The sequence below is a fragment of the Lissotriton helveticus genome, chromosome 3_1, assembly GCF_964261635.1.
Source record: "Lissotriton helveticus chromosome 3_1, aLisHel1.1, whole genome shotgun sequence".
Taxonomy (NCBI): domain Eukaryota; kingdom Metazoa; phylum Chordata; class Amphibia; order Caudata; family Salamandridae; genus Lissotriton; species Lissotriton helveticus.
This window is the reverse complement of record NC_136061.1, coordinates 388,435,157-388,450,540: the sequence shown is the minus strand read 5'-3', so window position 1 is coordinate 388,450,540 and position 15,384 is coordinate 388,435,157. Positions and strand designations below refer to the sequence as shown.

Below are 15,384 nucleotides of genomic sequence, written 5' to 3'. Positions count from 1 at the left end.
GTTGTGTGTGTGTGGTGGGTTGTGTGTGTGTGGTGGGTTGTGTGTGTGTGGTGGGTTGTGTGTGGGTGGGTTGTGTGTGTGTGGTGGGTTGTGTGTGGGGGGTTGTGTGTGTCTGGGGGTTGCGTGGGGTTGTGTGGTTGAGTGTGGTTGTGTGTGCTTGTGTGTGTGCGCTTGTGGTTGTGTGTGTGTGGCTGTGTGTGTGAGGTGTGTGTGTGTGGGGTTGCATGTGTGTGGGGTTGTGTGTGTGTGGGGTTGTGTGTGTGGGGTTGTGTGTGTGTGTGTGTGGGGGTGTGTGTGTGGGGGTGTGTGTGTGGGGGTGTGTGTGTGGGGGGGGTTGTGGGTGTGGGGGGTTGTGGGTGTGGGGGTTTGTGTTTGTGTGGGGGTTTGTGTTTGTGTGGGGGTTTGTGTGTGTGGGGGGGTTGTGTGTGTGTGTGTGGGGGGTTGTGTGTGTGTGTGTGTCTGTGCGGTCAGACAAAGATGACCAATACACAAGTGATAGAAAATAGATTTCTGAGGAGATTCCCCCCTGTCCCTATGGCCATCCCTTCTTATATTATCCACCAAGAAGCAGGGATGAGTTTTATAGCAGCTCTATACAAAACTTAAAATACATAAATACCTAAATTATTTATGACACTCTCAGAGTACAATGCCTGGTGTTGGCTGCAATGTCTGTATTTTCTGAGATTCACTGTATTTTTATATGTATTCGACCTTTGCAACGTGTGTTCTGAGGTGGCAGAAAGGTGACAGGTTAGCTCTAAACAAAACACCTTCATGAAATATAAAAAATATTTTGTACTCCATGTTACCCAACATTACTCAGCTATTTCTTCACATCTGTGGACGCCGTCCTTTCAGCAACCATGTGTAAGTTATGAATCTTAGACAGGACTGGCCTGCAATAATACAGCAATGTTCTCCTTAAAGCATTCTGCTGCACCAAGGAGCCAAACCAAATAAAATGTTCTCCTCTCAAGCCCCGCTTCAAGTTTGCGATGATCGATTGTTGCAAATTGCATGTCGAAATTGCACTGCACAGGTGCGATTTATGTAATTTGGACACTGGTACAGCCGCAGTGAAGCCAGCGTCAGGATGAGATGGCGTATTCTGCACGGAGGGCTGCAGGGAAAAGCGCCCTGTTCCCATGTACCACGAGGATTGCATCCCGCAGGTAGGGCAGGCAGTCACCCAGCACGAAGCACGTTATTGGCTCACGTGCACACGCTTGGGTTTGCCAAACTACATACGCCCGGAGGCTGGGAGCGAGGGTGCAGGCGCGGACATGCACTTGCAGTGGGTACGAGTCGGTAACTAAACTACCTGCGCCCCAAGGAATGTCTGCAGATTGTGTCATTCCTTCCCTGCACTCTCACTGCTCCGCCTTGAACTGTTTCCTTTTTATCCTTCCCACATCTCTAGCTTTGTTTTATTTCCTTTCGAATTCCAAAGGCTGTAGTGCCTTCTTCAGCCGGTCGGGGGTTCGGGTGAGTGCTCATTGGCGACTATGGGCTAAACTGGTTTACTAGTAGCTTTTTTGGTAGCTGGGTGAAATATACAAATAAAAAATGAGTCAATGCTAGACGTGATTTAATTAAAAATAAGTGTACATGTATAGCGCCGTAAGTAACCGTGGCAAGAGAGTGAGCACTACCTGTCTTAATAGGGCCGCGCGGGAACGAGCACTAGTGTTTTCTGTTTAAATCCCACACTATTGTTTACTGTGACAGAAGGAGGCCTGAGTTATTTTTGGGTACACGTTTGACGGTTTTATTGAGAATCGTGTTGGCGATTATTACAGTCGCGTATTAGATTATTAAAAAGCTAGTTTTAATAATTTCTAATAGTCCACGCGAAAGAGAGTAAATCATAATATCTACGATACTTTAGATGTTTAGCAATATATATGTAATCCTGAGTGGGGAAGTGCAAAAAGAACATGGCCGTCCATGCGAATGCGGCCACACTACAGATTGGAGCGGACAGAGGCAAGGCGCTTTATTTCTATATGGCTCGTTATCCTTCCCTGCAAAAACAAAATACTGAAGCGCTAGAAACGGGAAATTGTACTTTTACGCGCCACATTAAAATGAGCCTGTCATTTTGAAGCAGCTGGATAAACGGAGCGGGCTGCTTAAGCAAAAAAAACGGAAGTCAGGCACTTTTGCCTGAGACGGGGCGGGGCCTGCAATCCGGCAGGAAGTCCCGCCCGCCGCCGCCGAGGAAGAAGTGGAGCCGGCCGACTGATGGCCTCTCCGCAGCCCGGGGCTCCCAGGTGCTGGAGGGAGCCCCGGAAGTGAAGTCCTGCCCCCTGGTACCAGCGCTGCCGTAGATGAGACACTGAACACGCCGAAAGAGCCCGGTAAGTGGTGGGGGTGGGGGTGGGGGACGCGCGTGTGTCTGTGTGTGTTCGAATGTGTCTGTGCGTGTGTCTGTGTGTGTGCGCGTGGGTTTGCGTGTGTGCATGCAGTGTGTGTGTGCCTGTGTATGGCTGTGTATGTGCGCATGCGTGAGTGTAGAGTGTTTGCGCAAGGGAATGAGGCAGGAGAGGGGCACGGCGCCGTGCGCGCTCACGAGGTCAAAACTGAGCAGATCTGCGCTCGTGCACCCTCTCCTGTCCACATTCCCAAAAACGGGTGACATTAGTTGTCGAAGCAGACTGCAATCAATGCTTACGCATTGAATGCAGGTCGTGCTTCGACCTAAAAAGGTAATGGTGTATGCCAAATTTTTTATGTAAGCAGGTGAGTTACTGAAAGTATGCGAAGTTCAATATGGGTGTGAGGTTGTTGTGAATTTGAGTTAGGAAAGTTTGTAGAGTATCTGGAGAGTGTTTACATCTTAGGAGGGCAGCTGGGTTCTATTGTGGCAAGGTGTATGGGACTGCTAACCTATTTCCCTCAAATCCCTTCTACGGCAGCTGTTGAAAAGCTGTGTGGATCTTTGCAAGAGTTACCACTATTTGGATGAGTCCTGGAGAAGAATAGGTTGAAAAGATTAAGGGCTTCAGGTATTTATTTATTTTTACACACCTAGCTGTTTACTCTAACGCAAAAAGAAAAAGTAGAAGCGCTAACCAACTTCAAGAGATCAGAAGGGAATAAGGAAGGTCAAGTGCTTGGGGGTGGGGAGAGTAAACTCTGAAGGCCTCCTCCTACCAGTTACAAACCTTTGAAAGTTTCTTGATCTCTGCAACTGTAAAGATTATTTTAGTTCTTCTGCTCTGTGCTTTATGTGCATGAGAAGGAGGCAAAAGTCCTTGAAGGATCTCTGCAACTTTTGTCAAAGACTTTAGAATGATATATTCATGAGGAGTCTAAGGTTTCATGAATTGCAAACCCATATAGGCAACTACAAGTGGGTGAGTAAAGAATTACCTATATACGGGGAGCATTTTCGGAGCATTTTCGGAGGAGGAGGACCCTGATAAGACTTACCCACTGCCGTGAGGGGAACGGCTCGTTGTTGTCGCCGTGAGGAGAGCGGCTCGCAGCGCTAGCACCATCGCCGCCGTGAGGGCAGGGACTTCAACCCCCAAGTGCCCCTGCGCTCGTGGCGCGCGAGTGACGCCAGCAGAGCGCCCTGAGGCGCGTGAAAAGAGGAGCGCCGAGCGCTCACTGGGAGCATTTTCGGAGCATTTTCGGAGGAGGAGGACCTTGATAAGACTTACCCACTGCCGTGAGGGGAACGGCTCGCAGCGCCAGCACCATCGCCGCCGTGAGGGCAGGGACTTCAACCCCCAGGTGCCCCGGCGGTCGTGGCACGCGAGTGACGCCAGCAGAGCGCCCGGAGGCGCGTGAAAAGAGAGGAGCGCCGAGCTCTCACTGGGAGCATTTTCAGAGGAGGAGGACCCTGATAAGACTTACCCACTGCCGTGAGGGGAACGGCTCGTTGTTGTCGCCGTGAGGGGAACGGCTCGCAACACCAGCACCATCGCTGCCGTGAGGGAAGGGACTTCAACCCCCAGGTGCCCCGGCGGTCGTGGCGCGCGAGTGACGCCAGCAGAGCGCCCGGAGGCGCGTGAAAAGAGAGGAGCGCCGAGCGCTCACTGGGAGCCTTTTCGGAGCATTTTTGGAGAAGGAGGACCCTGATAAGACTTACCCACTGCCGTGAGGGGAACGGCTCGTTGTTGTCGCCGTGAGGGGAACGGCTCGCAGCGCCAGCACCATCGCCGCCGTGAGGGCAGGGACTTCAACCCCCAGGTGCCCCGGCGGTCGTGGCCCGCGAGTGACGCCAGCAGAGCGCTCGGACGCGCGTGAAAAGAGAGGGGCGCCGAGCGCTCACTGTGAGCATTTTCGGAGCATTTTCGGAGGAGGAGGAACCGACTATCCACCTCACTAACCTCCTCCTACCCCACCTTACATGGTTTATCCACCCTCTCTCAGGCTAGTGCTATTGAACACTCGCTCTCCTCAAGTTGTGACTCCGTCGCCCCGCTAAAGCGGGTAACTTCAAAGCGAGAGAGGGACGCCAACCTGTGGTTCAATGAAGATCTCAAAACCTCCAAACTAGCGGTACGCCGAGCTGAGCGTGCCTGGAGGAGGAATTATTGTCCCTCTCTCAGAGCTGAGTTTATCAATACTCTGACCATATACAAAAAGGCCATCTTGGCTGCCAAAACGGCCTACTTTTCTTCTAAAATCCTCGCAGCAGAGAATCAATCAAGGGAAATTTTCTCTATTGTCCACAAGCTGGCATTCTCCGACAGGACATCTCTCAAGCCCACTCCCTCCCTGGACCTCTGTCACTCCCTAAATAATTTCTTCATAGAGAAGATTGACATTATTAAAGCCAATATCCCCCCACCGTCCCCATCTTTTGTTGATCCTCAGTGCCCTCCTCCTAAGGGACAACTTAACGCCCTCCCTTCTCTGACTAACGAATCACTGTCCACGATTATTCCTCTTGTTAAATCTGGCTCCCCACTAGACATCTGTCCTGCACACATCCTCCGTCATATTTTCACCTCGTGCCCGGATCCAGCTCTTCACTTCCTCAATGGGTCTCTCGCTCAGGGGGTTGTTCCCAGCTCCCTGAAGACTGCAGTCATTGTCCCTATTTTGAAGAAACCCGGAGCAGACCCCTCGGTTCCCTCCAACTATCGTCCCATCTCCCTCCTACCATTTCTAGCAAAGGTGCTCGAACGTCATGTCACCAGTTCCCTGAGCACTTTTGTGGAGAAGCATGGAGTCTTAGCCCCCCGCCAGGCCGGTTTTCGCCCCGCACACTCTACTGAGTCCGTTATACTCTCGGTCCTCGACAACCTCAGGGAGGGTATGGATACCGGGCAGACCCAGGCTCTAGTCCTTCTCGATCTTTCAGCCGCCTTTGACACGGTGGACCATACCATCTTGCTTTCTCGTGTCGGGGCGGCTGGGATCGGAGGGACAGCCCTGGTATGGCTGTCCTCCTTCCTGAGTGACCGCACCCAGGCCGTCCGCCTGGGTGATTTCTCTGTGGACTTTCAGAGAGTGCAGTGCGGGGTCCCCCAAGGTTCCTCTCTTTCACCCCTTTTGTTTAATCTTTACATTTCTCCTTTAATTTTTGCACTGCAGCAAATGGAGGTCGACGTATACAACTACGCGGACGACCTCCAACTTGTGTTCAATCTATCCTCTTCCCCTGCTTCCATCCTTAACTTCCAGTCTATTATGATTTTTATCCGGGACTGGATGAGCCACAATCATCTGAAACTTAATCCGGACAAGACCGAGTTGGTGTTGACGGGTGGTTCATCCAGTCCCTGGTCCTCACTTTTTTGGCCCCCTTCCCTTGGCCCTCCCCCCATCCCTTCCACCTCAGTTAAAACTTTAGGCATCAAACTCAACTCTGACCTCACCCTTCACTCCCAGGTTAGCGCGGTGGTGTCCTCCTCCTTTCTGGCACTCCGCACCATTCGCAAGGTCTCCCGCTTCTTTTCCTTTGACGCCCTGAAAACGATCATCCTGGCAATGGTTATCTCCCGCCTGGATTATGGCAACGCCCTATATGCAGGCTTACCTGCATATAGCTTAAGGCGTTTGCAACTGATACAGAACCAGGCAGCACGGCTAGTTTTTAATCTCCCAAAATTCCATCATGTAACACCCCTTCTTAAATCCCTTCACTGGCTTCCTGTTCGGGAACGTGTCCAGTTTAAGCTTGCTTCCATCATCTGTCAAGCACGACTGGGCATGGCCCCGGCCTTCATCATATCAGAGCTAGCCCCCTACGTTCCCACTAGGGCACTACGTTCAGCTTCGCAAACCCTTCTGACAGTTTCCCGTTTCCGAAGGAAGAAATGGGGAAGATCTAAGTTCTCTATCCTCGCACCTACTCTATGGAATTCCTTGCCTTTAGAGCTGAGGTCCACCCCCCTTTACCTTCAATTTCGAAAAAAGCTTAAGACCCATCTATTCACCAAAGCTTTTAATTAGACCTATCGTCACTTCTTCCCCCTGTCTTTACCCTCTCTCACTTTCCCCTTCCTTGAGGTTTGTTGCAGCGCCATGAAACCGCTGGTGAAAGCGCGCTTTTACAAATAATTTTAAATTCAAATTAAATTCAAATTTAAGACGTACCCACTGCCGTGAGGGGAACGGCTCGTTGTTGTTGCTGTGAGGGGAACGGCTCGCAGCGCCAGCATCATCGCCGCCGTGAGGGCAGGGACTTCAACCCCCAGGTGCCCCGGCGGTCGTGCCGCGCGAATGACGCCAGCAGAGCGCCCGGAGGCGCGTGAAAAGAGAGGAGCGCCGAGCGCTCACTGGGAGCATTTTCGGAGGAGAAGGACCCTGATAAGACTTACCCACTACCGTGAGGGGAACGGCTCGTTGTTGTCGCCGTGAGGGGAACGGCTCGCAGCGCCAGCACCATCGCCGCCGTGAGGGCAGGGACTTCAACCCCCAGGTGCTCCGGCGGTCGTGGCGCACGAGTGACGCCAGCAGAGCGCCCGGAGGCGCGTGAAAAGAGAGGAGCGCCGAGCGCTCACCGAGAGCATTTTCGGTGCATTTTCGGAGGAGGAGGACCCTGATAAGACTTACCCACTGCCGTGAGGGGAACGGCTCGTTGTTGCAGCGCCAGCACCATCGCCGCCGTGAGGGCAGGGACTTCAACCCCCAGGTGCCCCGGCGGTCTAGGCGCGCGAGGGACGCCAGCAGAGCGCCGAGAGGCGCGTGAAAAGAGAGGAGCGCCGAGCGCTCACTGGGAGCATTTTCAGAGGAGGAGGACCCGGATAAGACTTACCCACTGCCGTGAGGGGAACGGCTCGATGTTGTCGCCGTGAGGGGAACGGCTCGCAGCGCCAGCACCATCGCCGCCGTGAGGGCAGGGACTTCAACCCCCAGGTGCCCCGGCGGTCGTGGCGCGCGAGTGACGCCAGCAGAGCGCCCGGAGGCGCGTGAAAAGAGAGGAGCGCCGAGCGCTCACTGGGAGTATTTTCGGAGCATTTTCGGAGGAGGAGGACCCTGATAAGACTTACCCACTGCCGTGAGGGGAACGGCTCGTTGTTGCCGCCGTGAGGGGAACGGCTCGCAGCGCCAGCACCATCGCCGCCGTGAGGGCAGGGACTTCAACCCCCAGGTGCCCCGGCGGTCGTGGCGCGCGAGTGACGCCAGCAGAGCGCCCGGAGGCGCGTGAAAAGAGAGGAACGCCTCTCGCCCCGCGCGGGAGCGCCCGGGCAAAGCCCGGGCCAAGGGCGAGCCCGTTTAAGCCCGTTCAGACCGGAAAAGGCCGGGACGGGCCACCCCCTTTTCAGCTCATACGCGGCCTTGTCTCGTGAGTACTTTGCTTTATATTATCGTTGTTGACTCCTTGGGTTCATATCTATGCCTCCTAAGGAGGCTAAGGGGAGAGCGAATACTGCCAACTTCTCGGGATCCATGGACCAGTTCATAACGAGGATGAACTGTGTGGTTGATGAAGGGATTACGATAATGGAGCGAAGAGTTTCCCAGGAACTCGCTATTGCAAGAAGGTCTTCAATGGGACATATTGCGAATGTGCGGACTCCTGTTCACCAAGGGGTTAATGGTGGCATTAGTGCTTCACCAATTTTAGAACTCCCCATTCCACAGTTACCATCTTGTGATATATCGCATGTTTCCTCTGAGAGTCAGTCGACGGTGTCAGAATCGTTATTGTTATCTCCCCACAAGTTGCCCATTGTGCCCAATGTAGTTAAGGTGTACAATACTAGACAATTGCGTGGGAGAGACCCTGGGGCTATCCCAAAGTATAAGCAAGGGCTGTCAAATAACAATGGTGGAAGGAAAAAGAAAGCCCCAAAAAATACTAGAGTAATTCCAGCTACTCTGGAGCAGCCCGTTGTGGGCGTTTCTGCAAGCCCTGCTCCGGGCACAGTAGATCCTACACTGCCTAAAAGGGTGCACCAGGTAGCAGGTGGGTTGTCAAGTCAAGGCTACAGGGAAGGGATGACGGACGTTGAGTCAACTGTCATATATGACACACTTAGACTTCTCCTACGCCCACTAGAGGATAGATTGAGTAAGATTGAAATACATCTTAAAAGGATTGAGCGTGACCTTAAAGGAATCGGTGAATCCTCATTAAGGGATTCTACTCCTATGGCTACTCAATCACTAGTTAAAACCAGTGGAACAAAGGCTCCGGCTGTCCCAAATGACGTGGTAGCATTAAACACTGTCCAAGGCATGGGTACTCACAAACTTTCTCTCGGGGGCCAAATTTACAGTGTGGTTTGTGGCCGAGGGCCGCACCGGTGGGGGCGGGGTCAAAGGGGGAGGGGGCGGGGCTAAAACAAAAAGAAAACTTGTGACCATGAGGTTGCACACAGGTCCCTGCAGCAGATGCCTTCATCCACTGAGCCACCAGACCCAGCATACATACATCTCTCTCTCCCTCCTGCCCTCCCTCTCCATCTCTCTCTCTCCCTCCCTCCTGTCCTCCCTCTCCCTCCTGCCCTCCCTCTCCCTCTCCCTCCTGCCCTCCCTCCTGCCCTCTCTCTCCCTCCTGCCCTCCCTCTCCCTCCTGCCCTCCCTGTCCCTCCTGCCCTCTCTCTCCCTCCTGCCCTCCCTCTCCCTCCCTCTCCCTCCTGCCCTCCCTCTCCCTCCTGCCCTCCCTCCTGCCCTCTCTCTCCCTCCTGCCCTCCCTCTCCCTCCTGCCCTCCCTGTCCCTCCTGCCCTCTCTCTCCCTCCTGCCCTCCCTCTCCCTCCCTCTCCCTCCTGCCCTCCCTCTCCCGCCCTCCCTCCCTCCTGCCCTCTCTCTCCCTCCTGCCCTCCATCCTGCCCTCTCTCTCCCTCCTGCCCTCCCTCCTGCCCTCCCTCTCCCTCCTGCCCTCTCTCCCTCCTGCCCTCCCTCTCCCTCCCCTCCCTCCTGCCCTCTCTCCCTCTCTCTCCCCTTCCTGCCCTCCATCCTGCCCTCTCTCTCCCTCCTGCCCTCTCCCTCCCTCTCCCTCCTGCCCTCCCTCTCCCTCCCTCTCCCTCCTGCCCTCCCTCTCTATCTATCTCCCTCCTGCCCTCCCTCTCTCTCTCTCTCTCCCTCCTGCCCTCTCTCTCCCTCCTGCCCTCTCTCTCCCTCCTGCCCTCTCTCTCCCTCCTGCCCTCCCTCCTGCCCTCCCTCTCCCTCCTGCCCTCCCTCTCCCTCCTGCCCTCCCTCCTGCCCTCCCCCTCCCTCCTGCCCTCCCTCTCCTGCCCTCCCTCCCTCCTGCCCTCTCTCTCCCTCCTGCCCTCTCTCCCTCCTGCCCTCCCTCTCCCTCCTGTCCTCCCTCTCCCTCCTGTCCTCCCTCTCCCTCCTGCCCTCCCTCTCCCTCCTGCCCTCCCTCCTGCCCTCTCGCCCTCTCTCTCCCTACTGTCCTCCCTCTCCCTCCTGCCCTCTCTCTCCCTCCTGCCCTCTCTCTCCCTCCTGCCCTCCCTCTCACTCCTGCCCTCCCTCCCTCTCCCTCCTGCCCTCCCTCTCCCTCCTGTCCTCTCTCCCTCCTGCCCTCCCTCCTGCCCTCTCTCGCCCTCCCTCTCCCTCCTGCCCTCCCTCTCCCTCCTGCCCTCCCTCTCCCTCTCTCCCCCTCCTGCCCTCCATCCTGCCCTCTCTCTCCTGCCCTCTCTCCCTCCTGCCCTCCCTCTCCCTCCTGCCCTCCCTCTCCCTCCTGTCCTCTCTCTCCCTCCTGCCCTCCCTCCTGCCCTCTCTCGCCCTCTCTCTCCCTCCTGTCCTCCCTCTCCCTCCTGCCGTCCCTCCTGCCCTCTCTCTCCCTCCTGCCCTCTCTCTCCCTCCTGCCCTCCCTCTCCCTCCTGCCCTCCTTCTCCCTCCTGCCCTCTCTCTCCCTCCTGCCCCCTCTCTCCCTCCTGCCCTCCCTCTCCCTCCTGTCCTCTCTCTCCCTCCTGCCCTCCCTCCTGCCCTCTCTCGCCCTCCCTCTCCCTCCTGCCCTTCCTCTCCCTCCTGCCCTCCCTCTCCCTCTCTCCCCCTACTGCCCTCCATCCTGCCCTCTCTCCCTCCTGCCCTCTCTCCCTCCTGCCCTCCCTCTCCCTCCTGCCCTCCCTCTCCCTCCTGTCCTCTCTCTCCCTCCTGCCCTCCCTCCTGCCCTCTCTCGCCCTCTCTCTCCCTCCTGTCCTCCCTCTCCCGCCTGCCCTCCCTCCTGCCCTCTCTCTCCCTCCTGCCCTCCCTCTCACTCCTGCCCTCCCTCTCCCTCCTGCCCTCTCTCTCCCTCCTGCCCTCTCTCTCCCTCCTGCCCTCCCTCTCCCTCCTGTCCTCTCTCTCCCTCCTGCCCTCCCTCCTGCCCTCTCTCGCCCTCCCTCTCCCTCCTGCCCTCCCTCTCCCTCCTGCCCTCCCTCCTGCCCTCCCTCTCTCTCTCCCTCCTGCCCTCTCTCTCCCTCCTGCCCTCTCTCGCCCTCCCTCTCCCTCCTGCCCTCCCTCTCCCTCCTGTCCTCCCTGTCCCTCTCTCCCCCTCCTGCCCTCCATCCTGCCCTCTCTCTCCCTCCTGCCCTCCCTCCTGCCCTCCCTCTCCCTCCTGCCCTCTCTCTCCCTCCTGCCCTCTCTCTCCCTCCTGCCCTCCCTCTCCCTCCTGCCCTCCCTCTCCCTCATGTCCTCTCTCTCCCTCCTGCCCTCTCTCCCTCCTGCCCTCTCTCCCCTCCTGCCCTCTCTCCCTCCTGCCCTCCCTCTCCCTCCTGCCCTCCCTCTCCCTCCTGCCCTCTCTCTCCCTCCTGCCCTCCCTCTCCCTCCCGCTCCCTCCTGCCCTCCCTCTCCCGCCCTCCCTCCCTCCTGCCCTCTCTCTCCCTCCTGCCCTCCATCCTGCCCTCTCTCTCCCTCCTGCCCTCCCTCCTGCCCTCTCTCTCCCTCCTGCCCTCTTTCTCCCTCCCCTCCCTCCTGCCCTCCCTCCTGCCCTCTCTCTCCCTCGTGTCCTCCCTCTCCCTCCTGCCCTCCCTCCTGCCCTCTCTCTCCCTCCTGCCCTCCCTCTCACTCCTGCCCTCCCTCTCCCTCCTGCCCTCCCTCTCCCTCCTGCCCTCTCTCCCTCCTGCCCTCCCTCTCCCTCCTGTCCTCTCTCTCCCTCCTGCCCTCTCTCCCTCCTGCCCTCCCTCTCCCTCCTGTCCTCTCTCTCCCCTCCTGCCCTCCCTCCTGCCCTCTTCGCCCTCCCTCTCCCTCCTGCCCTCCCCCTCCCTCCTGCCCTCTCTCGCCCTCCCTCTCCCTCCTGCCCTCCCTCTCCCTCCTGCCCTCCCTGTCCCTCTCTCCCCCTCCTGCCCTCCATCCTGCCCTCTCTCTCCCTCCTGCCCTCCCTCCTGCCCTCCCTCTCCCTCCTGCCCTCTCTCTCCCTCCTGCCCTCCCTCTCCCTCCCCTCCCTCCTGCCCTCTCTCTCCCTCTCTCTCCCCTTCCTGCCCTCCATCCTGCCCTCTCTCTCCCTCCTGCCCTCTCCCTCCCTCTCCCTCCTGCCCTCCCTCTCTATCTATCTCCCTCCTGCCCTCCCTCTCTCTCTCTCTCTCCCTCCTGCCCTCTCTCTGCCTCCTGCCCTCTCTCTCCCTCCTGCCCTCTCTCTCCCTCCTGCCCTGCCCTCTCTCTCCCTCCTGCCCTCTCTCTCCCTCCTGCCCTCTCTCTCCCTCCTGCCCTCTCTCTCCCTCCTGCCCTCTCTCTCCCTCCTGTCCTCCCTCTCCCTCTCCCTCCTGCCCTCCCTCCTGCCCTCCCTCTCCCTCCTGCCCTCCCTCCTGCCCTCCCCCTCCCTCCTGCCCTCCCTCTCCTGCCCTCCCTCCCTCCTGCCCTCTCTCTCCCTCCTGCCCTCTCTCCCTCCTGCCCTCCCTCTCCCTCCTGTCCTCCCTCTCCCCCCTGCCCTCCCTCTCCCTCCTGTCCTCTCTCTCCCTCCTGCCCTCTCGCCCTCTCTCTCCCTACTGTCCTCCCTCTCCCTACTGTCCTCCCTCTCCCTCCTGCCCTCTCTCTCCCTCCTGCCCTCCCTCTCACTCCTGCCCTCCCTCCCTCTCCCTCCTGCCCTCTCTCTCCCTCCTGCCCTCCCTCTCCCTCCCTCTCCCTCCTGCCCTCCCTCTCCCGCCCTCCCTCCCTCCTGCCCTCTCTCTCCCTCCTGCCCTCCATCCTGCCCTCTCTCTCCCTCCTGCCCTCCCTCCTGCCCTCCCTCTCCCTCCTGCCCTCTCTCTCCCTCCTGCCCTCCCTCTCCCTCCCCTCCCTCCTGCCCTCTCTCTCCCTCTCTCTCCCCTTCCTGCCCTCCATCCTGCCCTCTCTCTCCCTCCTGCCCTCTCCCTCCCTCTCCCTCCTGCCCTCCCTCTCTATCTATCTCCCTCCTGCCCTCCCTCTCTCTCTCTCCCTCCTGCCCTCTCTCTCCCTCCTGCCCTCTCTCTCCCTCCTGCCCTCTCTCTCCCTCCTGCCCTCCTCTCCCTCCTGCCCTCTCTCTCCCTCCTGTTCTCCCTCTCCCTCCTGCCCTCTCTCTCCCTCCTGTCCTCCCTCTCCCTCTCCCTCCTGCCCTCCCTCCTGCCCTCCCTCTCCCTCCTGCCCTCCCTCCTGCCCTCTCTCCCCCTCCCTCCTGCCCTCCCTCTCCTGCCCTCCCTCCCTCCTGCCCTCTCTCTCCCTCCTGCCCTCTCTCCCTCCTGCCCTCCCTCTCCCTCCTGTCCTCCCTCTCCCTCCTGTCCTCTCTCTCCCTCCTGCCCTCCCTCCTGCCCTCTCGCCCTCTCTCTCCCTACTGTCCTCCCTCTCCCTCCTGCCCTCTCTCTCCCTCCTGCCCTCCCTCTCACTCCTGCCCTCCCTCCCTCTCCCTCCTGCCCTCTCTCTCCCTCCTGCCCTCCCTCTCCCTCCTGTCCTCTCTCTCCCTCCTGCCCTCCCTCCTGCCCTCTCCCTCCTGCCCACCCTCCTGCCCTCCCTCTCCCTCTCTCCCCCTCCTGCCCTCCATCCTGCCCTCTCTCTCCTGCCCTCTCTCCCTCCTGCCCTCCCTCTCCCTCTCCCTCCTGCCCTCCATCTCCCTCCTGTCCTCTCTCTCCCTCCTGCCCTCCCTCCTGCCCTCCCTCCTGCCCTCTCTCGCCCTCTCTCTCCCCTCCTGTCCTCCCTCTCCTTCCTGCCCTCCCTCCTGCCCTCTCTCTCCCTCCTGCCCTCTCTCTCCCTCCTGCCCTCCCTCCTGCCCTCCTTCTCCCTCCTGCCCTCTCTCTCCCTCCTGCCCTCTCTCTCCCTCCTGCCCCCTCTCTCCCTCCTGCCCTCCCTCTCCCTCCTGTCCTCTCTCTCACTCCTGCCCTCCCTCCTGCCCTCTCTCGCCCTCCCTCTCCCTCCTGCCCTCCCTCTCCCTCCTGCCCTCCCTCTCCCCCCCTACTGCCCTCCATCCTGCCCTCTCTCCCTCCTGCCCTCCCTCTCCCTCCTGCCCTCCCTCTCCCTCCTGTCCTCTCTCTCCCTCCTGCCCTCCCCTCCTGCCCTCTCTCGCCCTCTCTCTCCCTCCTGTCCTCCCTCTCCCTCCTGTCCTCCCTCTCCCTCCTGCCCTCCCTCCTGCCCTCCCTCTCCCTCCTGCCCTCCCTCTCCCTCCTGCCCTCTCTCTCCCTCCTGCCCTCCCTCTCCCTCCTGTCCTCTCTCTCCCTCCTGCCCTCCCTCCTGCCCTCTCTCGCCCTCCCTCTCCCTCCTGCCCTCCCTCTCCCTCCTGCCCTCCCTCCTGCCCTCCCTCTCTCTCTCCCTCCTGCCCTCTCTCGCCCTCCTGCCCTCTCTCGCCCTCCCTCTCCCTCCTGCCCTCTCTCGCCCTCCCTCTCCCTCCTGCCCTCCCTCTCCCTCCTGCCCTCCCTGTCCCTCTCTCCCCCTCCTGCCCTCCATCCTGCCCTCTCTCTCCCTCCTGCCCTCCCTCCTGCCCTCCCTCTCCCTCCTGCCCTCTCTCTCCCTCCTGCCCTCCCTCCCCTCCCTCCTGCCCTCTCTCTCCCCTTCCTGCCCTCCATCCTGCCCTCTCTCTCCCTCCTGCCCTCTCCCTCCCTCTCCCTCCTGCCCTCCCTCTCTATCTATCTCCCTCCTGCCCTCCCTCTCTCTCTCCTGCCCTCTCTCTCCCTCCTGCCCTCTCTCTCCCTCCTGTCCTCCCTCTCCCTCTCCCTCCTGCCCTCCCTCCTGCCCTCCCTCTCCCTCCTGCCCTCCCTCCTGCCCTCCCTCTCTTGCCCTCCCTCCCTCCTGCCCTCTCTCTCCCTCCTGCCCCCTCTCCCTCCTGCCCTCCCCCTCCCTCTCCTGCCCTCCCTCCCTCCTGCCCTCTCTCTCCCTCCTGCCCTCCCTCCCTCCTGCCCTCTCTCTCCCTCCTGCCCTCTTTCCCTCCTGCCCTCCCTCTCCCTCCTGTCCTCTCTCTCCCTCCAGCCCTCCCTCTCACTCCTGCCCTCCCTCCCTCTCCCTCCTGCCCTCTCTCTCCCTCCTGCCCTCCCTCTCCCTCCTGTCCTCTCTCTCCCTCCTGCCCTCCCTCCTGCCCTCTCTCGCCCTCCCCCTCTCTCCCTCCTGCCCTCTCTCTCCCTCCTGCCCTCTATCTCCCTCCTGTCCTCTCTCTCCCTCCTGTCCTCCTCTCCCTCTCCCTCCTGTCCTCCCTCTCCCTCTCCCTCCTGTCCTCCCTCCTGCCCTCCCCCTCCCTCCTGCCCTCTCTCCCTCCTGCCCTCCCTCTCCCTCCTGCCCTCCCTCTCCCTCCTGCCCTCCCTCGCCCTCCTGTCCTCTCTCTCCCTCCTGCCCTTTCTCGCCCTCTCTCTCCCTCCTGTCTTCCCTCCTGCCCTCTCTCTCCCTCCTGCCCTCTCTCCCTCCTGCCCTCTCTCTCCCTCCTGCCCTCCCTCTCACTCCTGCCCTCCCTCTCCCTCCTGCCCTCCTCTCACTCCTGCCCTCCCTCTCCCTCTTGCCCTCCCTCTTGTCCTCTCTCTCCCTCCTGCCCTCTCTCTCCCTCTCTCTCTCCCTCTCTCTCTCCCTCCTGCCCTCCCTCCTGCCCTCCCGCCCTCTCTCTCCCTCTCTCTCTCTCCCTC

At 59.7% G+C, this 15,384-nt stretch overlaps 1 protein-coding gene across 4 annotated transcripts in view; it reads right to left on the bottom strand.

The window, feature by feature from the left end:
- The window catches only part of SMG6 (SMG6 nonsense mediated mRNA decay factor), a 1,202,478-nt gene that overhangs the window by 783,122 nt on the left and 403,972 nt on the right, over positions 1-15,384 (bottom strand). The window lies entirely within an intron of this gene.